Source organism: Strix uralensis, chromosome 9, assembly GCF_047716275.1.
Source record: "Strix uralensis isolate ZFMK-TIS-50842 chromosome 9, bStrUra1, whole genome shotgun sequence".
In the NCBI taxonomy this organism is placed as follows: domain Eukaryota; kingdom Metazoa; phylum Chordata; class Aves; order Strigiformes; family Strigidae; genus Strix; species Strix uralensis.
The window spans coordinates 22,698,567-22,726,143 of NC_133980.1; the positions used below are offsets into that span (position 1 = coordinate 22,698,567).

The window sequence follows — 27,577 nt, forward strand, 5'->3', positions numbered from 1 at the left end:
CAGAGGAACCTTTACTGCTTCTATTTCCAGCATGCATCACAGCTGTAAAGAATTCAGGAAACTTGGAGAAAGGAAAGAAGGGAGACAGGTATTGTGCTGGCTGGTTCTGGCCTCTCCTCAAGTCACTTCAAAAATGGAGAACAAAGAACGAAATCGTGGCTTTGCTCCTGAAGAGTGATTTGTCTTTTGCCCTGAAGTTTATTTTGCTTCTTACATACACTTTTTGATTTCCCTTCTCCAAAGATTTTTTTGTTGTTTTCTGCACAGGAACTCCACTTTAGCACTGGCGTTGAGGTTGTCTTTCCCAAGATAGATGAGCTTATAGGCATTTGAATTTCCTCTAGTGAAGGAGAGACTATTAATTTGCTGGCAGAAGGCAGTCAGCCTTGCTTGGGGTTCTTTGAAAGAAAGTATATCTAATCTCCCAGGTGAGTTCTTTGCCATTGTCTTTACTGGACAGGTAGTGCTCTCTGTACCAATGGTCTCCTAAAGTTTGGAGGTTAAGGCCTTGCCTCAGTATTTGCTTTTCCTTTGCTCTATACAGATACATATGAATAGTCAGAATTTTGATGGGTTTAGTCTACATTTGGATTGTGAGATCTTGTACTGTCCATACCTGTAGGCTGACTACATGGGCCCTCAGGAACTTCACTTTGAATTCATGGTCCTTTCTCAGGGTAGGAAACCAGGAAAGCAGCAAACTTACTGGCACTGAAGTCCTTTACTGTGCCTGATACAAGTAGCTTGTCCTTCTCTTAGCTTTAGTCAATAGTAATGTTCTGTCAAGCAGAGTTTAAGATCACAGTACTGCTGTATTCTGTCTGGTTCCTTATACTGTGGTCTTAACTACTTTCACAGGTCTAGATGTGATAAACTTCAACTAGTGTATGTGAAAACACCAACCAAAGGGGACTCCACATAGAGAAAATACTATATTGCAGTGGAAAACACCAGCACCTAGTTCAACTCTGTTCTGCCAGAGCACTCTGTCAGCATGTATTAAGATTGTGCTGAAGTGCGTAAAGCTAGTACACAACAGAAGGAAACAAGCAGGGGGATATGGTAAGAATGCTTACGTGTGTGTTTACCTTATGCAAACCTTCATTTACTCTCTTCCTGGCATTACTGATAAAGAAATGACCTCTTGCCCCAAACTGCCACTGGTCAAAAAATATTGATACGGATGTCAATAGTTAACACTTTCAGATGACCACAAATCATATATTAAAAAAAAATCCAACCAACTGAGGTATTTTTGCAGCCTGAGAGCCTTACTGTGGAGGCCTGCTGGAGTGAATGTTGGTGATTCAGCCCCATATTTTTTTTCCTGTTAAGTTTCTACAAAAAGGACTGATGAGGTGACTGTAATATGAGATGAATTAAAAACTCACTAAGTCAGCTAGAGTCTCTTATTGATTTGTGTTGAGGGAATTAGTATTATGATGAATATTATCCTAACATTGAGGAGTGTTAGTCATGATCAGGACTTCTTTGTGTAAACCACAGATGCACACCTTTTGAGAGAAATGTTAGTTGCCTTATAAGCAGGCCCCAATTAATGCAGAATAGGTTAGGCTACTAGTAATAGATGCAAATTAATTTTCAGCAAACTAAGTCAGGTAAATGATGTAGTCGAACTAATTCTTGATTTAGCTTCCTCTTGGTACAGTTTTCAAAGATTTAGGAGTCTTAGTGGGAAGAAAAGCATTTTCACCTGTAATATCTGATTTTATTTGACAGAGCTGTTATTTAGCCTGTTAATTTGAAGTGTTAAAGTGGTTCACTGTGAAAAATCAGTGTAATTCCAGGAGACCTAGAGGGACTAGTGAAAAGATGCCTATTTTTGTAAAAGGTCACTTTGAACTTTTGACTCTGAAAGTGGGGACTTGTTCTTGACCCTGGGATTTCTGGTCCCTGGACTGATGGTGATCAAGAATATTGAAAATGGACCTATAGAAAACTACCAATTTTCACTTAAAATGAAAACTGATAGTTTTGCAAGTATGTGAAAACTTGATCCAGTGTACAGTTTGCTCTTTATGCCAGCCAACACTCCTATTTGTGGTGTAAATGACTGAACTTTTCCCTCTGGGCAAAATGGTGAATTTGTTCAGGCACAAATACGCGTTTTCATGAAGAAATTTTATCCTCCTTCCATCAAAAGCAGCTTTTTATACAGAAACGTGGTTTTCCCACTGTTTTTCTAGTCATAAGAATTTCTGTGCAGAAGCAGTGGTATGATCTTATGGGAATTGCATACCAGCTAAAGCAATTCCAGTCATTGTTCTCTAAGCAGTATTTCCACCCCTCCATGCACCCCCAGGTTAAAACTTTTCCAGGTTAGTAGGAAGTCAGTAAGATGGAATAATCGAGGCAAAATTACATGAATGCCAAAAAGATTAATTTACTCTGATTATTTCCTTGTTTACAGGCAATCAAATATGTCCTAATATGAATATAAGGTATATAATAAGATGAAAAGCCCAAGACTAAGAGAGTACTTTGAAGGTGAAAGACAATGGTAGTATCATCTTACAGTCAAAATTATATGCAGCACAGGTACGGTCACCAAACAGTAAATCATGAATGTGTCATAACACAGAAGTGCTACATAAATTCACATTCATAAATAACATCTCTCCTGTCCCACAGAACTGAAAGAAGTATGTTTGAGCTTTCTCATTTTTCCCTCAGTATGTGAAACATCATGGGAATTATTTCTTATTTAGGGTGACTGAGTGTAAAGAGATACACATAGAAATCAGTAAATTCAAGTCTTAGGGTTGGATTTTAACTTCATATTGAGCTTATGATGGCGATTCCATTCTGTACTCATAGTTTGGTTGCTAATTAGGTTGACATAATCAAAAAACTTGACCCATGCTACTTAAGAAAAAAAAAAAAAGCATTGTAGGTATTTGGCACTAACCAGCAAGTTTTGGAATTAACAAATCAAATGAACTATCTACTCCCTGCTGAATCAATTTGCAGAGCAATCTGTCTGAAATGTCCCCGCTCTCCAGAGATGAGGGCATAAGACCCTAGAAAGATTAAGTTGTTTAATGTAACTATCCAATAAGGGTTATTCAGACAGACAATTCTAACACAAGGCAACAAAGCCAAGACCCAGGTCTCAGTAGAGCTGAGGTATCAACACAGTATGGTATTATATGTTGGCTCAAAAAGCCTTGATAGAGCTTGAATACATCAGTATATAAAGATATTAGCATTTTTTTATATGACTGATAAACATTTGGAAGTGCATGTATATATTGAAAGAGAAAATCCCTAGTAGGAACCTTGCTATAGGTGCAGAAGAAAAGAATGTGCATTTTTCTGGTGACACTTTCATGGTTGATATTTTCCTCCAGGTTGATATTAGGCAGAATTTTTGTAGTTGGTAAACCTAGTAGATTCTAGTAAGTCAGTAAGTTGCTTGTGAGATGAAAACATCTAACACTTATCATACTGTCTATCTCCCAAGGATTTATAAAACTTTCAGAAATGGGACCTTAATAATAGGTGTAATATTACTACCAAGAAACAGTGTGATTTGAAGGCCTTTTATGGTTTAAAAGTGGCCTGGGAATGGTGGCAGCAGACTACCTAGTAAAAGCTTAGAAAAGAACATTGAAAAGCTAAATAATTTGTGCAGTTCAGAAATATCCTCGCCCAGCTGTCCAGAAAGGGCTTGCCACTCTGTTAGCCTGGTGTAAACTGGCATTACTACTGTTTTCCCTGGCAAGGATGAGTAGCAGCCATGGCACTCTACAGGTACATAACAAGAGATTAGTCCCCACTTGGTTAGCAATGCAGAAACAAGAAGAGATTCTTGTGTGATTAAATCCAGGTCCTTGTTATGGGAACTCATGGCCTATAATACCATTCATAAATCTACCAAGCTTCATCTTTAAACTAATTAGGTTACTTGTTCTACTGGGAGGTTGCCTCAAAACCTGACTTCCTTGTGTTGAAACTGTGCTCTAATTTACTGTCCTAGCAACAGTCTATATAAATTGATATCACTGGTAACAGTAAGTGCAGACAGCCCTCTAAATAGTCACTTTTGTCATGTGCTGTTTATATGGGAGACAGGGAGTTTCCTTGATTTCCCTTTTTTTACTGGGTTTCTTTGGCTTTTGAGTAGCACAGGGAAGTATCTTACATATGGAAAAGTGACTTAGGTTGCTTTGTTCTTTGATTTGCATAGTAATAATGCTGTCTTTATTATTTTAAAATAGTTCATCATATTTCTACAAACAATCTGAATAGTTAGTCAGCTATTGTGTCTTGTAGTTAACAAATAGCACAGCTGGCTTAGCTTTTATGCATCCACAGCAATAGTTCAGACTGCCTTGGATTGTTTTTTTGCTGTATCTTCTGTCTAAATTGCTGGCTTGCACCAGTGATGCATACATTTTGTAGAAGTTTTCTTATTACTGTATAGACACTAGATTTCCTTTTAGTTATATATGAAATTATAATACCATTGAAGTACAACCTTGTAATAATTTTACTAGCATCCTTCTGTAGGTCTGATTCTGCTATCCTAACTTGCCTAAGTCAGTCTTATCCATTTGATCCCATTTGAGGAACACCACTGGGTGAGGCGCTCATGCTAGCCTACCATTGCACAGTATCATCTTCAGCTTTTTCAGTAATACAGTCTAAGGCTACCCTGAAGTGAGTGCCAAACACCCGTGTTGTTCAGCTCTTTCCTTGTTGCTGTATGCTTACAACTGCTCCTGTAATGTTGGGGAAAACTGTTCTCCTAATGTTATTGCATAGTGTCTGTCTGACCTTCAAGACTACAAAGTACTTCAGTGGTTTGGTTTTGTTTAAAAGTCACAGGAGAGTCAGCACTTCCATTCCTGACTGTGCAGCTGTGCCACATACATCAGTGTGCCTAGTAAATCATGTTGCCATCTCTGTAGAAATTAGCCATATACTGACAGGCAGCAGATATAAATAACAATATATGTGTAATGTAAGGTGGATTCAACTGATCTGTCTGATAATAAAAGAATTCAGTGGCAGCCAGTCTTTATTACAAATTTCATCCTTGTTGCTTAAAAAGCTAGCTTTTATCCTCCCATTTTTTCTGAGGAAGTTTTCCCTTTCCCATTATTTGCTGCTGGGAACTATATAATTCATAAAACAGGTGACTGCACTGTATTGACTGAGGTTAATGCCAATAGAAAAAGACTCTCTTTTGGGGGGGGGGGGGGGGGGGGGGAATACAGCACTTCCTGCAGAGAGTTAAATTACTGTTTTTATTTGCATTATTCTTGATGCTGAAGAAAAATAGACTTACAGATATTTTAGTGAACTGCATAAAAAGCTGTCTTTTCACTTTGACAGGAATAGCTTTCTACTAATTTCAGAAGGGCTTTCTGTAGACACTATACTTTTGTTTCTAAACTTAGACTGGTTTCCTGGACTCGCCTAGATGAGAATTTGTTACATTTGAAAGGGATTATACATCTTGGGCTCAAAAAGCCTTTAAATTAGAGCCATCTAAGTATAACTTAATTTATACCAGCTTCCTCTGTCCCTCAGGCTATTATCTTGTGACCTGACATAGGACACTTGCCCAGCCATAAGCCCTAATACTGGTGAGAGAAAGAAAGCAAATGTGAAAGCACTGCAGTTAACTGCTCTTGAGCTCTTTATTGAGGCTGCATCCTCCCCACTAACACTCCTAATGGCTACATGTTTTGCTGAAGTTTCTCCTCACTGCACCACAGAAAATGGTTGGGACCAGTCTGTCTCTTGCCTGCTTGTATATGCTGTGAAGGAGATGGAGAGCTGAGCAATGGGTATCCTTTAGTGTGGCCAGGAAGAAAGCTGATGTTGCTCTACCTTTTAGGGAAATAAAAAAATGTAGTGGCTGTTCCTGCCACTCTCCAATGTCAGGTGGAGACTGTACAGAAGGAACTCCGTTGGAAGGGCTTTCCTGTGGTGTTCTGTGGGAGCAGCTCAGGAGTCTACCATGAACACTTTGAGCAAGTAGCTTGAGTTGGGAGGTTTGAGCTTGGCCAGAACCTATCTCTTACTCTCCTTTCAGCACACAGTTGACTCTCGAAAACTCTTCACTCTTCAACCTTCTGACACTCTTCAACTTTCTTAATATAAGCTGCTCATTCCCTTATTTTTCATGCTAGTTTTTAACATTTCATTAGGGAGGACATGCTACATTTGACAAAGTAGTAATACAGTAGGCATAAAGGATGCAGAAATCCAGATATGATCTCTGAAATCTCCAAGTGATGTGCTCAAAATAACTTGATCTCTTCTATTTTGTATAAGTGAAACTATTAAACTAACATGACCCAGTGGGAAAAATATTACAGATGCATGACAGTCAAATTTAGACTTAAATGAGCCAAGTCATAGTTAATTTTCCTTTTTATTATTAGAATTGGTTAGCTTATCTTTGGGATTTGGGGAATCCTGTGAAACTGAGGTGAATCATTTGATGTTTAACATTTTATGAACACTTTCACTGTGAAATCTAATTGCCATACTCATGCTTTGAGTTTATATTTGTGTTTATGATATGAAGTTAATTTATCATTGAAAGAGTACAAAAACCAAATCAATGACTGCTTTCAGTAAGGATTTTCCTTTTTTTTATAATTCCGTTTAGATTTTGCAGATGAAAACCTTTTGCATTTTTGCCCCTATTCTGTGACAAAGACATAGGGATATTTTGATATAAACAAGAATTGCTTTCGGGTCTTGTGATAAGTGAGTGCAATGGAAACATATCATAATCTTTGTTTTCTCAAAGTAGTACATTTCAGAATAGGGCTGGGTTGTTTTTCTCAAGCAATACAGGTCATCAGTTCTCAGCACACTTTTCTCTAGCTCAAACACTGTTTTAAGGACATGTGCTGTGCAGGAAGATGAATTACTATGTAGTTGAGGTATTTAAGAGTGAGGAGGTTCGAAAGACACACCATGCCTGGTCCTGAGATAGGACAACTCGGCAGCTTCATGGGATGGACTTCCAGGGATAGGGGGAGCAGCTGAACTTATTAGTATTTAGACCATTTATTGGCTTGCTTCCTAATCTTAGACTGGCTTTCTTCCTAAATCTTAGTGAAGTGATCTGATTAGCTGTATTACTTGGGTAAGGATTTTTAATAATAGAACTTTTGGAAATATTTTTAGTTTCTTGTGTCAAAATGTAAAGAACTGTCACCACAATGTAAAATGACAATCAGGCTTTAAAATCACCACACAAAAGTCAAAGGGGTCTGAAATGAAAATGTAAGTAGACCCAGACAACAAGTACAAAAAAGCCTAAGTTTTGTTGTATCAAAGCATGCTGTTCTGGAGGGGAGTTGTGAACTGAGCTTTGAATAGTTCCTTGTCAGAGGTGGTTGTGTTCTTCACAGTAACGAAGGGCCATGAACTGTAGATTGAAGGGGACAGGGATTTATTTTTTTTTGCGCAAGTGTCTCAAGTTCTCTAGTTCTCTAGCACACAGTTCTGACTTCTCTGGAAGAGATGTTCCTGGAGCTGACTGTTCCCCTGACCAGGAAGCAGCTGTGCAGAAATAAATCTGTATTTGGGTGTGCTTCTTCCTTGGGCCAGCCTGAAGAGATTGTTTTCCAGCATGGTCCATCTGCTTGTTACCATTCCCTGTGGGAGGCAGTTTTCCCCTTACATGTGCTAGCATGCGCATTTAGATGCGGTTGGTTTCTAACACAAATCATTCAGAATAATCTGAACTGTGTTTTTAGTATAGTGGGTTTTTTAATTTATCATTTTGTCAGGAAAACATTAGAGTATGATTATACGTGGTGTCATGCTGCAGCAAAAGCAAGGGATAGGGCAAGCAGCTGAGAAGGCATTTGGAGTAATAATGTATTTCTGTGGTCCAGTCTAACCACCTCCTGAGGTGGATGGCAAGCACTACTACACCTGCAGGAGACTGTTAGCTGTTACACTTTCTTTTTCCTACATAAATAGTAGTTAAATACTTGGTTCCCATTGAAAGTCATCCTAAAAGTCAGGAGCTGGATGTTAGACTTCCATCTGTGTCTTTGAAAATCCCTTTTATTTTGCCAGTGTGCAACAGCATTAAACTCCAGTGGGCCCAGCTAATTTTGAGATACTTAACATAAAAAAATTTATGGTGTGAAAACACTGTTAAATTTTACAAACCTGCTTTGCAATGCAAAACTTATTCATAGCAAAAGTTGAATCAAAGGCTCACTACTGCCAACTAATTATTTAATGTTCTCTAGCTAATGTTGTTACACTGCCAAAAATGTGCGTTACCATCTCTCTTTCTTTCCTCATTAGGAGGATAAGCTGATAAATTATTTTTCTGCTTGAGTTGTTTGATTTGCACTAAATTTTCTTTTGTGAAACTAAATGTCTGTTCCCTCTCTTCATCAGCAAATTTGGAAAAATGACATGTCATCTCTGCTGCTGAATCTAGAAGTAAATACATTTTTAATCAGGTTTTATCATACTTTTCAAACAAAAGATACTAAAAAAAAATATTAATATATGAGAATCCAGAAACCAAAATGAACGTGTGACTCATCTCTGCAAGGCTTTGAATATAGTGATACAAAATAAGATGGTTGTTAGGTTGCTTGCCAAAGATTTGAGCGATTTGCCTTCAGTTCACTGCTGTTGTAAACCATTACAAGGTCCTGTAAGGTTGCTGGCAAGTAGTTTTATCTCTGACCATTATCTGTAAAAAGGCTTTTCTTAAATGTCAAAAGGTCAAACACACGGAGTTCAGGTGCAGTTCAAAGGTGTTCAAATATCAGGGTAAAGCAGGTAGTTTAAAAACCTAACAGAGCACCCCACAATACCACCCCCCACCAATTCAGTGTGACTCTTCTGTACACCATTACTAAATAAAAAATGGCATTCTCTTCATTTAAGTCAGTGGGAAACTTGCTGCTGTTGTGAGTGCAGGTAGGATCCCCTGGGTAACTCTTCAGTTTGATCGTAATGTAAATTCACACAAAATATTTCATGTCCTTGTTGTAATATTTGGAAATATGCATTTTTTAGTACAAGTTTGTTTTCTGGAAATGGTAGCTCATAGCTATCCTGTCTGGAGCTATGATTTTATCAGCTCTTGCAAACAAAGCCTATTTCAGTCTGGCTCAGAGGCTGAGAAAGAAAACCCAGGATGTTAGTGTTTTGATTTAGTAAATAGTGCTATCCTTCAGTTTCAGTGCGAAATTGTGCTTCCCTCAAAAGGGACAGAATATTTGGATTAAATACCGTTAGAGACTTAGTTTCCTGACAGATGTATTCCCACACAATCACATGTTACGTTGAGATCTTGATGGGATCCAAGACGGACGGGTGCTCCACGGGGCACAGCATGGTGGAGATTGCCAGCCCAGCTGTTCTGTGCAAGAACTCAAGAAACCCTTGCTGACCAGATTCCCAGCTTTAATTATCACTGCACAGTGGATTTGTCCTGAGTCTTGCATCCAGGTAGTGACTAGGCCCTGTGTTAAGGTCATAGGCTCTCCAGATATCACAGGTGAGAATACATCTGTAAGGCATATGTATTTACAGGCTTCTCATGCAGTATTTAAGTGGCAACAGGGCACAACAGTGCAATGGTTGTAAGCGAGGGCAGATCACCTGGGGGAAGATAGAAGAAATTTCAGTCTTCATCAAAACATGTAGTGATCTCTTATATATACTTAGTGCACAGACAGCTTGCAAATACCATTTGAAAGTAATACCACAGTTCAGCTACAGCAAACCTGAATTTATTGGAATAGAGATGTTTCCACAAACATAAAGCATTTGTATTTGTTCTATGGAGAAGTAAACCCAGCAGGATGTCCCTTTGGGCTTAGAGTCAAGGTTTGAGATCTTCAGACTGAAACCTCATGACAATGTGTTTCTAAAAATGTGTAAATAATCAATCTGTCAGATTTTTGGCAGAGCTTTTGCTTGTGTCTCCATAGTGATCCTGACAGTGCATGGAACTGGTCAGTCAGAGAATTGAGATGTTAAACTATTGTACCCCAAGATATCTCAGATCTCTCATAGCTGCATTCTTATTGGCTAAATTTAGCAGAAAACAGGCTATGGTGATAAACGTCTTTAAAGCCATCCTGGCAAATAGAACCAAGAAAGGGGGAGTTGGGGGTTTTGGTGGTGGTTAAAGAATTTGAAAGCAGAACCTGGCAAAGCTGTTTTAGAAGCTTGGATTTAGCAGATATATTTCAGCAAATGGATGTGTGAGACAGTCCTCTAAATATTAGAATTTCATTAGGGAGAGGGGAGAAAAGAAACTACTTATTGCTGAATTTCTGTAGATGGGGAGATACCTTCATCTCTCAGCTGACTTCATGCACTGTAGTGATCCAGTGGCACTCTAAAGTGTGGCAGGGAATATCAGATTATGAGCTAAATCGCAGTCCTAATGAAGGCAAGAGTAGGGCTTTTTTGGTTTCACTGGGTTTTAGATTTACCCTTGCTTTATGGCTTCAGAACAGTTTATTTCCACAGTATGTTTGACCTCACACCATGCAGAATTTGTAAATCATGTTTCTAAAGAGTCCTTGGCCTCCAATGTGGATGCTTTCTTAGGGTTTGTTGTAGTACAAAAGGAAAACAAACCACAGTTACAGACATTTAGATGGTAAGCTAACTTTGGTATGAAACTTTCACTGTATATCTGGGGCAACCTTAAAGGCCATATATCTACCACCTGCTTTTTGTGCATTACTCAGGCCTCAACTATGGTGTCATGATGGTGATTCAGGTGGCCTTTGCCAAAGTGTGTTGAATTCTGGCTCTTTAGGGGCATTACAAAAGCAATCACAGCACCCAGGAGAAGAACTTGTGTTGAGTAGCCTGAGTACAATCCTAAATCATTATAAAAGCCTCCTGGCAGTGTGGCACAGAATTGAGGTCTTGATCTCTTGTTCTCAAGTCTCTGTATCCAACATCCTGAGCCATCTTCTCAGCTGGAACTACACAGGCTTTTTAATATAGTGGTGAAAATAGCTGCTTTCAGATGTAGCTGAGCTTCCATGTGCATAGTTGCCATCTTTAACCATTGTTCTGCAGGCTTAGATGCTGTCTGGTATGGCTGTCTGGTTGGGAGGGATTGATCAGCACTTGCATATAGGCTTGCTTCCACTGGGGTTTCTGGCATATGAGGTTCTGCGCAAGTTCTGATCTTAATGAAGCTTGTAGAAGTTGAGGTGACATGTAGGGCTAAGCAATTGGGAAATCTGACACTGTCCCACATGACATCCTTGTCTCTAAATTGGAGAGACATGGATTTAATGGATGGACCACTCAGTGGATAAGGAATCGGCTGGATGGTTGCACTCCAAGAGTTGTGGTCAACAGCTCAATGTCCCAGTGGAGACCAGTGACAAGTGACATTCCTCAGGGGTTGGTGTTGGGGCCAGTGCTGTTTAACATCTCTGTTGGTGACATGGACAGTGGGATTGAGTGCACCCTCAACAAGTTCACTGACAACACCGAGCTGTGTGGTGCGGTCCACACACTGGAGGGAAGGGATGTGCCATCCAGAGGGACCTGGACACGCTGGAGAGGTGGGCCTGTGCAAACATCATGAAGTTCAACAAGGCCAAGTGCAAGGTCCTGCACATGTGTCGGGGCAATCCCAAGCACGAACACAGGCTGGGCGAGGAGTGGATTGAGAGCAGCCCTGAGGAGAAGGACTTGGGAGTAGGAGTGGATGGCAGACTGACTATGAGCCAGCAATGTGCGCTCGCAGCCCAGAAAGCCAACTGTGTCCTGGGCTGCATCCAGAGAAGTGTGGCCAGCAGGGTGAGGGAGGGGATTCTCCCCCTCTACTGTGCTCTCCTGAGACCCCCCCCTGCAGTGCTGTGTCCAGCTCCGGGGGCACCAACATCAGAAGGACATGGACCTGCTTGAGCAGGTCCAGAGGAGGCCATGAAGATGATCAGGGGCTGGAGCAGCTCCCCTGTGAGGACAAGCTGAGAGAGTTGGGGGTGTTCAGCCTGGAGAAGAGAAGGCTCTGGGGAGACCTTCTAGTGGCCTTCCAGTACTTAAAGGGGGCTACAGGAAAGATGGGGAGGGACTCTTTATCAGGGTGTATAGGGATGGAATGAGGGGTAGTGGTCTTAAACTGAAAGAGGGTAGATTTAGATTAGATCTAAGGAAGAAATTCTTTCTTGTGAGGGTGGTGAGACACTGGCATGTGTTGCCCAGAGAAGCTGTGGCTGCCCCCTCCCTGGCAGTGTTCAAGGCCAGGTTGGACGGGCTTTGAGCAACCTGGTCTAGTGGAAGCTGTCCCTGCCCATGGCAGGGAGCTTGGAACTGGATGATCATTAAAGTTCCTTCCAACCCAAACCATTCTATGATTTGGCTCAGTAAAACACCTGCATCTTCACCTACACTTTTATCAGCATGTATGTGTAGATGTACACACTGAAAACACTCTGAGAAGAGAGGACACCAAGCTACTATATGCAAAAGAGGAGACAAATTCCCTTTGGGTCCCTTCAGGTCACTTGTCAGAGTTTAACTGCCATCATCTTCTGCATCTCCATGACAACCTTTCCATTGCAGTGGTCATGTTAATACCTTACAGGCTGGTGAATTAATCTAAAGGTCTCTGTACAGTGGATATTACACAATCTATGCACCAGGCAGAAAGTGCCCATTTAATGATTCTTCAGAAGGCTCAAGTAAGTCTAAAATTTTTAGAGGAGCTATGGTAAAGTCATTCTCAAGTCAGAGCTGTCGTATTTACTGTCCCAAGGTTCTCCTGCTGCAGCTTGTATACTCTACTTTCTCTAGGAAGAAATAAGAGTGAAGATAGTCAAAGCGAATATAAAGATGCAGAAATGTGCCTATGAGATGGTGTCACTTCTGGTGACCTACACATTGCCTGGCATTGTTTTCTCACCACTATTCCAGCTTGTAGCATCTGTTTCCCTGAGCTGGTGCTCCTTCCTGGATGATGACTAATGAAATAATATTCTGAGCAGTACCACCATATGGCTCAGTGATGCTGTCTTTGTCCTAGAATCCATCATCTGGGTCAGTAACTGTTCAAAAGTAGCTACAAATATAACAAGGCATTTCCTGTCAGTGTGAGTAGTACTCATGTAACTGTATCCCTGATAAACTGCTGTGAACATACTCCCTATTCTGAGTTGTGATTTAAGCTGACAGAAGCATCTAAATTTGTAACGAAGAATGACTATCTTCCATTCATTTTACTATATAACTGTGTCCCATCTGTCTGCCTGCCTTCCAAGTGCAAGGCCAGCACAATCCCTAGGTGGTTTCTGTGCATGCTAATTCTTAAGGGGAAAAATTCACCCTGTTAGACAGCTAACGTGAAATTTGGACATGCAGGGCACAAAGCTGTCTTTCAGGTCAGGCTCAGACACTTGTGGCACTTGGAAATCTTTTGTTTCCTCCCAGCTGAGAAAAGAGTAAGCACAATCACTCAAAGGTGAAAGATAACACAACTGAGGTTTTATTTAACTGAATGCCATTTGAAGCATAATCCAAAACTGACATGAGCCAAGTTTAGGATGGTGGCATAGACTAAAGCATCAAGGTCAAGAGCAGAGTGGGTCCATTAAGAGGCTGTGAAAACTTGCAAATGGCTTTTGCCCTGCTGATAACACAGATGGTGCTACTTTACAACTATTCTATTTGACAATACTGCAGTGGATGGTTATGAAAGAGGATTATGCTAAAACTAACAGCATGATATCTAATTAACATATTATATTTTTTTAGTCTCTGGATTTCCAATGATTGAGCAGTTTGGCACCATTTTCAAGTTCTTTTTATGTTAAATTAATGTTAAATATTACTCTTCAAAATTATCCACATTCATTTTTACTTAGAAAGCTTGTGCATTGTCACATTGTCTTAGCCAAGAAAAATAGGTATGTACAGATTGAAAACTCCTGAACTGAATGGGAGTGATATCTTTGGAATGACAGTGCCTCATGCAGAGAGCATTTTTGCAGGGAAGATGTCAATGTTTCATTTCTGTGTGTGTTCTTTCATGAAAATGTATGCTGGATAATGTCTTTGCTTATGTTTAAAGCTGGAGCTTAGAATGGGCTTTCAGAAGAGGACTGAAAATCTGCAGCCTGTGTGGCATTTTCTGTGTCTCAAAGACTTTACTTGTCTGTACCAGCATGCACCCATAACTTACACTTAACTTTGCCTCTGATATTAGCTGGCTTTTTATTGTACAGGATTCTGTGTACAGAGTTCTGTGCTAGGATGTATGGTCATGGTAAGTCCTACCTCACATTTAGGTTTAGGTCTGGAGTTTGGTCAGGGCTGGGTGGGTGTTTTTCTGCAAAAGCATTTTTAAGAACTTCAATTTTACTGGATTATGCTCTTTCCTAAATTTAGGGGAGGTATTTGTTGTCTGGCTGGTTAAGTCTACTGTAAGTGTTAGGATTTAGGAAAAAAAGGGTAGAATCTCTTAGGCTGCAGTTGAATCTTTTGTGTTCCTCTGCTGTAGAATAAGCCAGGGTATTATGCCTATGTCTTGTGCCATAGGTTTCACTGCAGATATTGGTCACCTGATGTGGTGGGTTGACCCCGGCTGGACAGCAAGTGCTCACCAAGCCTCTCTATCACTCCCCTCCTCAGTAGGACAAGGGTGGAGAAAATAAGATGGAAGAAAACCTCGTGGGTCAAGATAAAGGCACTTCAGTAAAAGTGAAAACAAAGGTTGTGCATGGAAGCAAAGGAAAAGAAAAGATTTGTTCTCTACTTCCCATCAGCAGGTGATGTCCAGCCACTTCCTGGGAAGCAGGGCTTCAGTACATGTAGCAGTTGATCTAGAAGACAAATAACAAATGCCCCCCTTCCTCCTCCTTTCTCTTATCTTTTATTGCTGAGTAGACATTGTATGGTTTGGAATATCCCTTTGGTCGGTTTGGGTCAGCTGTCCTGTCTCTGTCCTCTCCCAAGATCTTGCCCATCCCCAGCCCACTGGTGAGGGGGGAATACTGGGGAGACAACCTTGATGCTGTGTGAGCACCGCTCAGCAGCAGCCAAAACACTGGTGTGTTATCAGCAACCTTCTACCTACCAATACAAAGCACAGCACTATGAGGGCTGCTGTGGGAAAATTAACTTCATCTCAGCCAGAGCCAGTACACCTGGGAATGGGGTTTGAGTTAGGGTTTGGCTTTTAAGAATGGAGGAACAATTAGCCCAGTCCTAGATGGGCTTGGAGACCCAAGGTGAGGGTTGGTGTCAACACAGTTCAGCTTTGATGAAGGGGGTGGCTACGTGCTTTTATTTCCAACTAAGGCTTATTGAAAGTTAGTTTCAGAAAAGGACTGGAAACTCTTGCTACTTTTTCCTCAATTCTGTTTGGTTCAGAGATTAGAGAGCAACAGCAGGGTCCCTGTCCTTGTTTATCCTCTGTACTGGTGACATGACTTTATCAACGGCTGGCCTTAGTTTTGAGTAAGGGTTAGGAATTTAAGACAAAAGCGTCTGTAAGGATTATGACTTTGCTTTATTTCATATGATCTTTGCAGACTGACATGGGATCTCTGGTCTCCATTGGTTGATGATTAATGTTGAGTTTAAGCATTAAACTGCATATTAAAGAACTCTGAAAACTGTCCACTTCATTACTAGGCCCAGCTCACAAGATAAGTGGGGAATGATATAACAATACTTCTTTATAGTGCATGAACTGTATGCTCCCTCCATAGGATGTTTTTACTTCTCCTCTTTTTATCATTGCAGCTGACAAACGACAAGCACTTCATGACCTCAGAAAGGAGAAAAATCAAACCCTTGAAGGGTTTCATTTTCTTGTCTTCAAAACTTGCCAGTTGATATGTTAGATGGCCAGAGACATCCCTCCTGGGACACTCTTGTTCCAAGTGCCCCTCTGTAAGTCTTCCTCATTCACTGGTAGAGGGAAGTGTCTGTGCAATCAAAGCATAAGGCTCACTTAATCAGCTGCATTAAAGCATTTATCTTCACGCAGTATCCTTATATTTAGGTACGTACAGAGGCACTGGTTTCAGCAACACAAATAGTAAACAGCATAAATGTACATTTCGTGGGCCTGAATAACTCAGGGAAGTGATAAAGCCACCAGTGTTCTTGTCTAAACAGAGTCAGACAACCTCTTAATCTGACAAATACTTGGAAAAGAGTGTGTTAGTAGTAATTAACATTACAAGTGGTATCTTGGAAAGCATGGGACTTGGCTGTGTAGAGCTCCTGACTAATGTCTGGATGTTGGTGCTCATTTTGTTGTAGAACTGACTGACGCAGTCAGGCTGACAGTAGTTTGCTGAGAGCAAATCAAGAGAAAATCAAATAGTTCATGTTGGATATTGTTCTCTATTATGCTAGAGGAATTGTCCTGTTTTCTGCTGTTTTAGCCTGGCTTCTGAAGGAAAAAGACTAATGAATTCCCATTATCCTTGACAATGTCTGTCCTGTGTGTCTCAAATTACCTTTACCAATCTGTTTCACTCCCTGTTGGCTAATTTCAGTCAAATTTGGCTGAGGCAACAGTAAAAATTATGGTCAAACAAGTTTCTTCAAAATAGATGGTGATTAGGCAACGAATCTCAGTGAAGTGCCCTTACAGAGGGGAACACCACAGCTTGAGTTTGCACATTACTAGGCACCAGAGAAGCCACCAGGGAGTAAGATCGCAGCCAAAGCTCCAGTTAAAGCTTTCAATCAGTTGTGGGAGATGAATATATAGGAAAGCAAACTTCATTAGCTCTGCTGATCACAGAGAAAACTTGCATCACTCTGGATTGTGACTGGATAACACTGGATGTTTAGATGTCTCTGTAGGTTACATAGGGCCATGAGACTTACTACTCCAATAGCTATGCCATGGAGCTGAATGTTACAGTAATTAAATGCAGAAGTAAGATGGTGCTGTTGGCATGATAACAACAAATGTCTTTCACTAGAAGAAACTTTTTTTCCCATGTTTGTTGTTTGTCTTTAATGGTAACTTGATTCCTTAACTGCTTTTTGGGCACTCAGTCAGAAAAGTAGGTCTTGAGACTATCAAGAAGTTTTCTTCTGTGTGTGTGTTCATGTCCCCTGAATTTCTGCCCCTCTTTATTGCGTTAGACTAGGGGAAATATTCCTAAATGTTCATTTGGTTTAACAATGATTAATCTTGAGTAATAACAGCTGAAATAATGCAGAAAGCACTTGTTATGCAAAAAATCTGCAAAGAAATTACAAGTACAGCTCTTTGCTTTGGTTCCCACAGTTGAAATTGAGAAAGTTTTTGCAAAGTCATGGAAACAAAATAGCTGTGCTAATCTGAAAACAGTAGCCCTGCATGTGTTTTCAAGAAGGAAAGAAGATAAAAGAAACCTTATGCCTGAGTCTGTCATGTATCAGTCTTGGACTGGAAATTTAGCACTTTTGCACCTCTTTCCCTAAGATTCACAGATGAGCTAATGTTCCATCAAAAATAGTCTGCCTTACTGTCTGAAAGGCAGCTATGCTGTCATTTGAGAGGAGGAGTTCAAATGCATTTGTTTGCATGTTTTTATGCATTTGAAGAATATTCCAGAATCAGGCTTTTTATTAAGAAAATCACACTGTATAGAAACAGTACCACAGCAATCCTTCTTACAGAAATACATGCTTGTAGTTCTTTTGGGTCTGATTTACTAGTTTAACTAGTTCATCTCCAAGATTCCCCCTCTCAGTTGTGTGAGGGGGAGACAGATTTGCCCTCTGATTTCCTCAGTGGTAGCATATTATGGATGGCTTAATAGCGATCAAGGATTCCAGCTGGCTACATCAAAGCATTAGGCAAACTTTCAATATACATCTCCTGTTAGTCCTTCCACACCACAGGAAGGTACATATGAATAGAGAACAGTAGCACATAATGAACACATAAATAGTGTCGTAAGAACAGGTTCATCATGGCTATTGCTGTCATAAGAGGGATCCTGACTTCTCTTTTCTGATTCCCCATGCCACTTATGTGTAAGTTCTCATAACCTCACTGGATTTATGCTAAAATGAAGGTAAGTATGTATTCCATCCATCTACCAATCATGGTCACTAAGTTTATATATACCAGTCATACTAGATGTGGGCTCAGCTCTCTACTTTATATACAGAGATAATAGGGAAAAAAGTAAACATTAAAACTTCCCTGGTGAAAGGCATTTCTAACAATATTTAGTTAGGTAGGACTCAAGCCAGAGAATAAATACTATTATCTTTCTGGTATTGTAATTTGATCTGTGGCAATGACTGAGGTCCCATTTAGTCGGTCACTGAAGGAATAAACACATAGCCTGGCTCCTGAAGAGCTCAATTCTGTCATTTTTGTAACTGTCTTCCCACTTCCTCCTTAAATGGTTTTTAAAATTTGTCAAATGATGAGAGAATTTGTCTCATAGATGAAACATGTTTTTAGTGGGGGAAATACTAACGCTGACTAACATTCCTTTTTTATGATATAAAGGGAAATTTTAAATGGTGTAATGTAATATTTTTTCAACTTGAAAACATCTTCATACCTTTACAGCCCTGTAAAATATCCATATTGCATGTGAGAATCCTAAGTAGAGAAAAACTGAAAGTGTACAAGAGAAGTGCTTGTTCCTTTGAAAGTTCCAGTGTCAGTGATGGAATAAATTAGGAGATGAAATCTGGGCAATATTGCGGACATGCTTTGTCACCCAGTGTAACATCCATAGACTGGCTAGTCTGCACCTCAATCTCTGCGTTTAATTTTCTGGAATTCTGCTTTGCTCAAATGCTGTCAAACAGCTTGTGCTGTCAGATGACACCACAGAAAAGCAGAACAAACACAGGAAATAATGTTGTTACATAACGTCCCTGTTGCTTTTTCCCTTGTCTTAGAAAGTGATTTTTGCCTCTGCATCAAACTGAAGTGTTTGCATCTCCTATTCCCCATTAAGAAATAAATGGGTCTGTTGCCTGCAATAGGGTAGGAAGAGCCAGCTATGTTCATGGTACTGCCATTGGCATGTGATTACTTAGAAACTCTGGTTATTTACCAGGTCATTGTGTGTTTTGCTACTGTAATTTTCCTGTGGTGGTCTTGTTCAGTAGTCTGGTGAAAATGTGCCAGGTACAGTATAAAGAAATGCACTGATAATGAGGTTTCCTGCCTAGTGATTCAGTCCTTTCCAGTTTTCCTTAAGGTCACCTTCAGCTGCCTCCCTGTTCATGCTTCAGTTTCTCCCTGTTCCATTTCAGCACTCTGTGCAATAACAGGTTGCAGACTTCAGTTTCTTAAACTGGCATCTTTAAAAAGCCCCACTTTGAAAAACTAAACACTTTAATGATCATGTGTATCCACTCTGCAGGCTTTTATATAATAATTTTGGTTTCCTCTTGCTGACATTCAAGAACTGAAGCAGTGTGCTGTGCTCTTAGAATCCAAAAAACAGAAGCAGCAAGTTCTTGTTCTGAAAGCTGCTCAGCAACAGCTACTTCACTCTAGGAGCTTTCTTTTATGATGCCCTTAGAGCACTGCCCCATTTTTTGAAATGGTACTTAAAACTTGATCAAATGCATTTAATGTGTCCCCTTATGTCATATAAGTAGCTGAGTAACCCCTACAAGTTGCCTCGGAAGAAGCATGCAAAGTGTAGTTGAAGTCAGCTGTTTTTATGATTACACTTTCTGTTTAAATTATGCTTGTTTAGTAAAGATATAATATATAATACTTAATACCTTAATTTCTTTCCTAGATGTTTTGATGGTAAATAGTGAAGAGAAGGAAGGAAAATAGAAATAACTGTGTCAAGACTCTTGGTATTTTATATACACTCCAATTTGGACAGTTGGGCAACTGCTTGATATACTGTTCACAACTGAACAGCCTTTTGATAAGTCCGAGAGAGCACACCTATACCCTAACTTGCCTCACATCCATATGGTTTAGACAGATGCTGATGCATAGATATACATAGGTGCTTAGGTCTGGCACTTGGGAACTAGATATTAAAAGTGTGTGTTATCCTTTCCATTCATGCCCTGTGTGAGTGGCTTGGGCGGTAAATCACAGCCATGCCTGCCCATGGAAGTCCATCACATCACTTGCAATGTCTTCTAGTGGCATCATGCTGCTGCTGAGGTCTGCTAAGATGGCACTGAGCCTCTCCTGGGACAAGATGCTTCACAGGTAACACTAGGATATATAGTTAGCCAAACCAGAGATTTCTAGTGAAGTGATTGCTCAAAACTTGCAGTCAGGAAATACTTCACACTATTGCTTCATCTCTAGTCTGACTGTCAGGTGGATACTACAGAGATACAGCCTTAGTTTCTCTTTTACTGATTTCTTCAGACAGATGTGTATCTTTGGCTTCTGTGAGGAATTTTGTTTAATGATGTATAGAAAATTTTCAATGACTATAACAAAGACACTTAACTGTTAATATTCACTAAAGGATTCACCAAGGATGACATTTTCAAAATACTTAGTCAGCAACCTCATACACATTTGTGTGCTTTATATGCAGAAACCATGTTTAGAGACAGATTTGAACATGGCAGCGTGCCATGCCTTTATTAAAATGTAAGTCCCTGAAGTCAGTCATAAGCTTTGTGACTTATTTTATTTGCAAATATGATTGTAAATTTGGAGTTATTCTGAAACAATAGTTACTCTTTGAGATACTTAGAGTAAGCCTACCTAAATGGTTTTCTCCTTGCTTACATGGGCACTATGTCTCTGCAACTTTTGCTGTCTTGTCTTGGGACTATAAATTTATCCCCTCTGCACAAAACTTTCATGTCATTATCATATATACCTTAATGTTGGGAGTGTTTTTGGTCGAAGTGCTACAATATTTCAGATGGCTCACACCAGATTAAAGAAACTGTAGAGGGGAAAGAAAAAAAAAAAAAACACAACTGTATTTGGCTAACCATGCTGCTATTTGCTTAGCCTGTCTTTGCCAGCATAAACTGGGCAATCAGTGAGATTATAGCTGCAGTAGCCATGCTGGTAACCCCAAAAAAGGAGAATGATGGATTTATAGAAGGAGGCACCTCAGCAGTAGGGAGCATAACTTCAGTGATATCTGGTCCAGAAAATGGAAACACTGATGTCCTCTGGGTCACATGTTACACCATAAATATCCATAATCCCTGAAGTGGAAATCAGATCCAAGGGCTGGCATGACAGTCTGTGACAACTTCATACAATCAGAGTATAGAAATGGTCCAAGCCATGGTAGAGTGTGAATGGCAGGCTGTTAAGTGCTCCAAGACTCCCAGAAGTGACAATAATCGGTACCCTGTGCAAGCAATGCAGTAGTCCTGTAGTGCTTCAGGTCTCATGATGAAGCAGCACCTCTGACAGCATTAGAGAAATAGGAACACTGTAGAAAGCTTCACTCCTCACCCCTTTTTTTAATAGACGAGAGAGACTTATCATCTGGCTCAGGTATTGTCTCAGAGTCTGCTAACTAGGGACTTTGAGAGAAGTTGTAACGAAGAGAGTTCTGGTTTGGCTGTGGCATCCTTTGGACTCACTTCAAGACCCGATGTTTTGGGGAAACATTATCAGGCCTTTTGGAGACCTAGACTATATGGGCCATCTCAGTTGAAAGTTCAGAATTGGCACCATGGATTTGTCTGCTTTAGACCTATCTTGATTTAACTAGCATTTCCCATCTGGCATGTATCAACAGTTTTTCTGTACCTGATAAAACTGGAAACAGCAATTTGGAGAACTTGCAGTGGATGCTTTGAGCTTTAATTTCAAGGCATCTTATCTTCTTAAAATGCTTAAAGGGACCTAAAGCCATTTATATAGCTTATTTAATGTTAGCTTAGGTTTTTCTGTGCTGCACTGTTACCTGCATTATAAATTTAACAAAAGTTGTGCACTTCTCTAAGTTTGCATGCTTCCTGACCTCTAAGATTCCTTGCATTATGATTCCTTGCCCAAATCATGCACTGATATTTCTCTTTTCATGTTCTAGTTCCGTCCTGTCTCTGGGCAGACATTGTACCCGGATGTCAATAGGGTATGAAATGAGAAGTGCATCTGAGGAATGCTGTGTGGCAGTGGCTGTGCTGGGCTGCTTACTGCAACTGTCTGCTCAAAGTCCGTAGGACAAGTTCCTGAGTCTCTGACCTTCATCAAAGCAGAAACCTGGTAGAGCTGGACAAACACTTCAGCTGACAGTTACATGTAAGCTGTTCAGTGACTTTTTTCTGTTGCTGTTTTTTCATTTGCCTCTTATAAAGGTTTGAGACATAGACTCAACACTATCTGGATATGTTGTGTTTAAGATAAATGTGTGTTTAACTACCTCACTGAACAAGAGTGATATTACAGACAAATATTTGCATATTATTAGGGAATACTATGGTAAACTGATATCTCGATGTATACATGTTTGAATCCTAAAGATGTTCAGTCATTTACAGGAGAAAGGTGTCCAGATTGAATTGCTCGTTAAAGATTTGGAGACTTTGAAGCTCCTGACTCCTCCTGTACTGCAAAGCCAGAGTGTTTCTCTGACAAAAGGCAGGAACAAGGCAGGTAAACTGAACAGTACAGAACACTGCATAGTAGTCCTGGAAGAGAAACAGCCAGGAGGAATGCCAGAAATATCAAAAAACAATTTGCCACCAGACAGCTCTTAAAGCAAGTATATGTTGGGTTGAGATGCTGAACTTATTTAATTTTTTGGGAGTGTTTCTGTTGGTGTTATTAGCACAATTTTGCCTGATAAAATGAGGATGAGTGCATGGGGGTGGGCTACACTCAACTGATATTCCCTTTATTTCTCAGGTTGCTCTAAGGCCTGGGAGGCCTTGCTGGGAGAACCGAGGAAGGCACAGTGGTGAACTCAGAAGTGTGTAAATTCTTAATATGCATCACTCAGCCACGGTACTGGAGCTTGGACTGTTTGTATCACTGCTGTGCAAGTACCTCCTTATATATAGTCACACTTCAATTTCCCTGTGAGGTTTGATGATTCCTGAAGTGTACCAGGGCTTAGGTCAGTGAATCTCTGTAGAGGACTGGAAACCTGACTTTACTTGACTCTCTAAGAGTACTTTGGCACATTACTTATACAAACTCAATGCAAGGCAAAACGATAAATCTACTTCTTGGAATAATTTTCACATATCTAGAACCAGAATTTAATTTTTTTTAATTATCAATTATTGCTTAATATATTTTATTGAAGTAATAAAAAAGTCCTTCAATTACCATATTAATATTTCAAAGGAAAATCTGGTCAGTCCTAAGTAAAAAGTGAATTGCTGCCCACAGTCAATAGTTTAATAGTGGAAATGCTATTTAATTTTATTATTATTCACATATATGTTAATCTTTCTCAATTAGCATATAAATACTATAAATCCCTTATACGGAAAAAGCCCTATCCCGGAATATTTCTAATGATTATAAATACCTGGGTAAGGCAAAGTCTTGGCTAACACATAGCAGTGAACGCAAATCAGGCAGAACAGGGTTATGGTACAATGAAAATTGTTTGTTTTCTCCAACTTAGTTTCTGTACAAGAATTTGTGGACCATTATGTAGGGATCAGAATCTTTCCTTCTTTAATATGCTCATGTAAATGAGTAACCATTTTCATTTATGTGTATGTATTTCTTTGGAGCTGGTTCGCCCACCCATTCTTTAACAGAAGCCTCTTTTTAAGGATCAGTTCAAGCTCCTTTTTGGCATCTTTCAAAACTGCTGCTGAAACTATGCTATTCCTGTAGTCACCTTTTGCCCAGCATATGTATAAATTAGTAATTCAGCTGAAGAAAATATGCTAAATCATTCTGGTCTCTCACTAGAGGGACAGAGTAAGGAAATAGATTCAGAAGCATGGAAGTTTATAAATGAGCACTATTTTAGATCAATGGAAGAGGAAGTGACAAAGCTAATGATTAAGAAAAATTGGTTTTCCTCCTCATTTTGTGTGTGTGGACTGAAGTACCAACATCTTTGGTTGTAACAGTAGAAGTAGGTAGCTATTTGTGGTTTTAGGTTAAAATTAACACCCTAATTTTTTTTTCGTTCTTAACAGATAACCAGAGTAGACAAAAGAATATCAATTTAATTTCCTCCCAGAAAAATAGTCAACTTCAGAAATGACCTATTGACACCATGTGTAACTTCTGACAAGAAGGTATCAACACCTTTTGTAAAGTATATTGCAGTAATCTAATTGGAAAGCAAATTCAGACTCAGAGTAGATTTGAAAGCCAACCCCAAGGCCCTGCTGAAAAGAGGCTTATGTCTCCTCTGGCAGTCAAAACGGGCACAAGCCACCTCATTCCTGTGGATATTCTTGCCCCTGCAAGTGAAGGATATTTTTCCAAGGGCTTGCTCTTCTAGGCTCAGGTGGACTCTTGCCCTTTGTGTGGAAGTGACACACACCCAGGAATCATGCTTTACATTCAAAAGGAGCAACTGGAACTTTTAGCGTTCACTGTTCTGATTGTATTGGCCAGTGCTTTCCTAACAGATGCTAGGAACCAACCAATTTCCAGAAGGTACACCAGTCCCACAAGCAAGACCTCCCAGTAACAAAACAGATACTCTCTGCCATCTTTTCTGGGTGTTTCATCAGCTACTAGCCTTGCTTCTGTTGTTTTTTAAACTGACTTTCAGGCACTAAGGGTGAGAATCCACTCCATCGCTTTCCTCCAAATGTAGTTAGTGGGTTTGTTACAACACTCTCTTCTACTGCTGGTCCTCAGAAAGGGGATATTAGTACTGATTTCACTGGGGTAAGATGAAAGTTCACGAGTTATTTTTCAAGTAGTATGTATGGCAGTTGCCATTTAAACAGCTCTGAATTTGACAGTATCTGCTTCAAAACTGCTGTTGCTATGTCCAGTTTTAAAGGAAGAATAAATATTTCATCAACAACTGAAAATTAGATGTTGTTCATGCACACACACACATAAAAAAACCCCGTACTGGTTAGCCATCCAGTGCATAGTGTTGCTGGGTCCCTGCCAGGCAACAGTTTGAATGTGTTTGAATCTTTTGAGCTGAGGTTTATTCTTCTTCAGATGCATTCTTAATCAGCCAAATGATTTTGAATGTCCACTCTACCTGTTAAACCTACTTAAGCATCAGTTGTTTCATTTTCTTGAATTTAATTATTCAGGAGTTTATAATTAGTAACTCTTACATTTCTGCATAAATTTTTAACATGGGATTAGGCAAGGACAGTTACCTAGGCAATCTAGTAGAGCAAATACATCTTTTTAACCTCTCTTTCTCAAACAAAACCAGAAAGCTCCCTGTGGTTCCAATTTTTCAGCCCAGCACAATCATGTTTTGTCCTTGTCTCTCAACTGAATCAACAGCGTTATATCCCTGCATCCCAGATACTTTTGCCTGGAATTGTAGTTGGGCATGCTTTAAATTCCTTCAGTTTATTGGCAGTTGAAGCAAACACATCACACAGCCACATTAATGTAGGAGTTTAATGGGCTTATATCATTTCACTGGCTGGTATATGTCTGGCACGCACCATGAAGTTAGTGATTGTATTGGAAAAAAGTAAAACAAATGCTGTGTTTGATCTGGCTGCTTGCAGAGTATCACTGGGAGTCATTATGGATGTATGAAGCATGTACATGAGCTCAGCTGAGCTCCCACTCTGTGTCCTGGTCTGACTTTGGCTGTCGCTCTAAAAGCACTGATACTGTTCAGCCAAAGTCAGAGCATGACACATTCAGATTTTTCTCATGCTTTTTAACTAGCTGAATTTGGAAGGAGAGCTAATTAAAGATGTACAAAGCTTCATGTCTGTCTTTATTATAAATGCAACTGTGACACAATTTTTCAAGTGGAACCTGCAATGGAAGGGAAGGAAACATGCATTTCAAATTAACTAGCTCTGCACTCAAGATGAAAAGCAGGCAAGTTCTTGACTAGGCAAATTAACCTACCTACCCATCTATTGTGTGCTGAGAAATTATTTTTAGCATGCCTGTGACACTTTCGATAATTACTTTTCTCTGTAATCAAAGGCTGTATTTAACAAAACAGAGATGAAACGGGTTGTTCAGCATGAAAGGAGAGATGTCTATGTAATCATCTTTATCTTGCTCATATTAATAACCTGGGAAGGCACTGCTACAGAACCTATAGTTACCTTCTGAAAGCAGAGCAGAAATAATTACCTGTATTGAGTGCTTGTTAATATCCAGTGTAATACATTTTAAAATCACTGGTGAAGGACCTGGTCCCAACAGGTGCTTAGTAGGCTGCAGAATCATAAAAATGGTATGTAAATGTGGCTACCTGCTTTCACAGGTAGCTGCTGCTTTTCCAGCAGATGTCATCTAATATTAAGATATCATGGAATTTCATGAGTCGAGTCAGTTGCTTTGTGGCCTGTGTCTGTTGGGCAGTTCAGCCTGGATTGCCTCCAGAATCTGAAGGGTAAGATTTGCAAGGAGAATTGTTAGAATACCTAGCGATGTAGAAGCCAGTTTCTGCGTTAAGCTAGCACTGTGCTGAAAGCTATCATAGCAACCAAGTGCCATTTGTAGCATCTTCTCATGTTCAGTTGCTTGCAAAAGAAAAGATCAGCTGAGGGGGGAAAAATCAAATAAAACCCAAAACAGCATAAACCCCAGTAATTCACAGAAAACTATCAAATTAATGGAACCTCATTTAAAAATCAGCATGAATTTTGTATCATTCCATATGCCTTGTCTGTTTAGCCTCTTTTTTTTTTTTAATTAACAGCTTTCAAAAAAAGTACTGAAAAACACTTTGACTGGAGGGTTTTGGAATGAAATGACAAATTTAATGTGTAGTTTGCTGGCAATTGGGAATAGAATTTCTCCAGCCCAGTTTTGCTGAGGGCATTTTCTCTATTGTTGGTCTCCTTCTGATCATCTGTACTGCCTGAGAAAGGAAAAAAATCTTTATTTTATTGGCTTCACCGAAGAAATTGAATGACAGGGTTTTTTCCATGACTGACTGCTGAGTAAAAGAAGTTATGGCTAGGTTATGATTATTTTGCTCCTGTGGTGATGGGATTAGAAAAAGTGGAAGTCAGCACCTGTTGTGGGTAGCCATCAATGAAGATCATAGGCAATAAAAATCAAATCTAGTATTTCATTCACAATTTGAGCAGCAGCTCAGTTTCTGTGTTCACTTTCTCATTAAGAAACTTCTCTTCACAGAACCATCATTAAATTAAGTTTCTCTACTTGTCCGGATGATGTGTACTTCCTAACTTAGCACTTACACAGTAGGAAAGAAATAATTTTGAGCTTTTCAGTTCTCTCTATTGACTTGCAAGAGAAAAAAAAAATGGAACACTTCAGATCTGAAAAGAGGGTGAGATGTATACTTATTCATCAATATACTTGGACTGCCTGTCCTTCCACTATGAACATCTATTGTGTTTTTCAAAAGTTTGCCACAAACTCCTAAAGTTATAACATAAGTTTAGTTAAGAGTTAAAATATTCCTCACATCTTCATCCTTTCTGTGGACTTAGCTTGCTATATTGGGAACGATCCAGGAGTGGCTTTCACTTGAGAAGTAAATGTAGATATTTA

The 27,577-nt window shown here is 39.7% G+C and overlaps 1 long non-coding RNA gene across 1 annotated transcript; it reads left to right on the plus strand.

The window, feature by feature from the left end:
- The first annotated feature begins 22,002 nt into the window (after positions 1-22,002).
- On the plus strand, positions 22,003-24,285 carry LOC141947290 (uncharacterized). Its single transcript, XR_012630070.1, has 3 exons — positions 22,003-22,201; positions 22,808-22,906; positions 24,067-24,285. It is a non-coding gene; the product is annotated as an uncharacterized LOC141947290 (long non-coding RNA).
- The last annotated feature ends 3,292 nt before the right edge of the window (positions 24,286-27,577 follow it).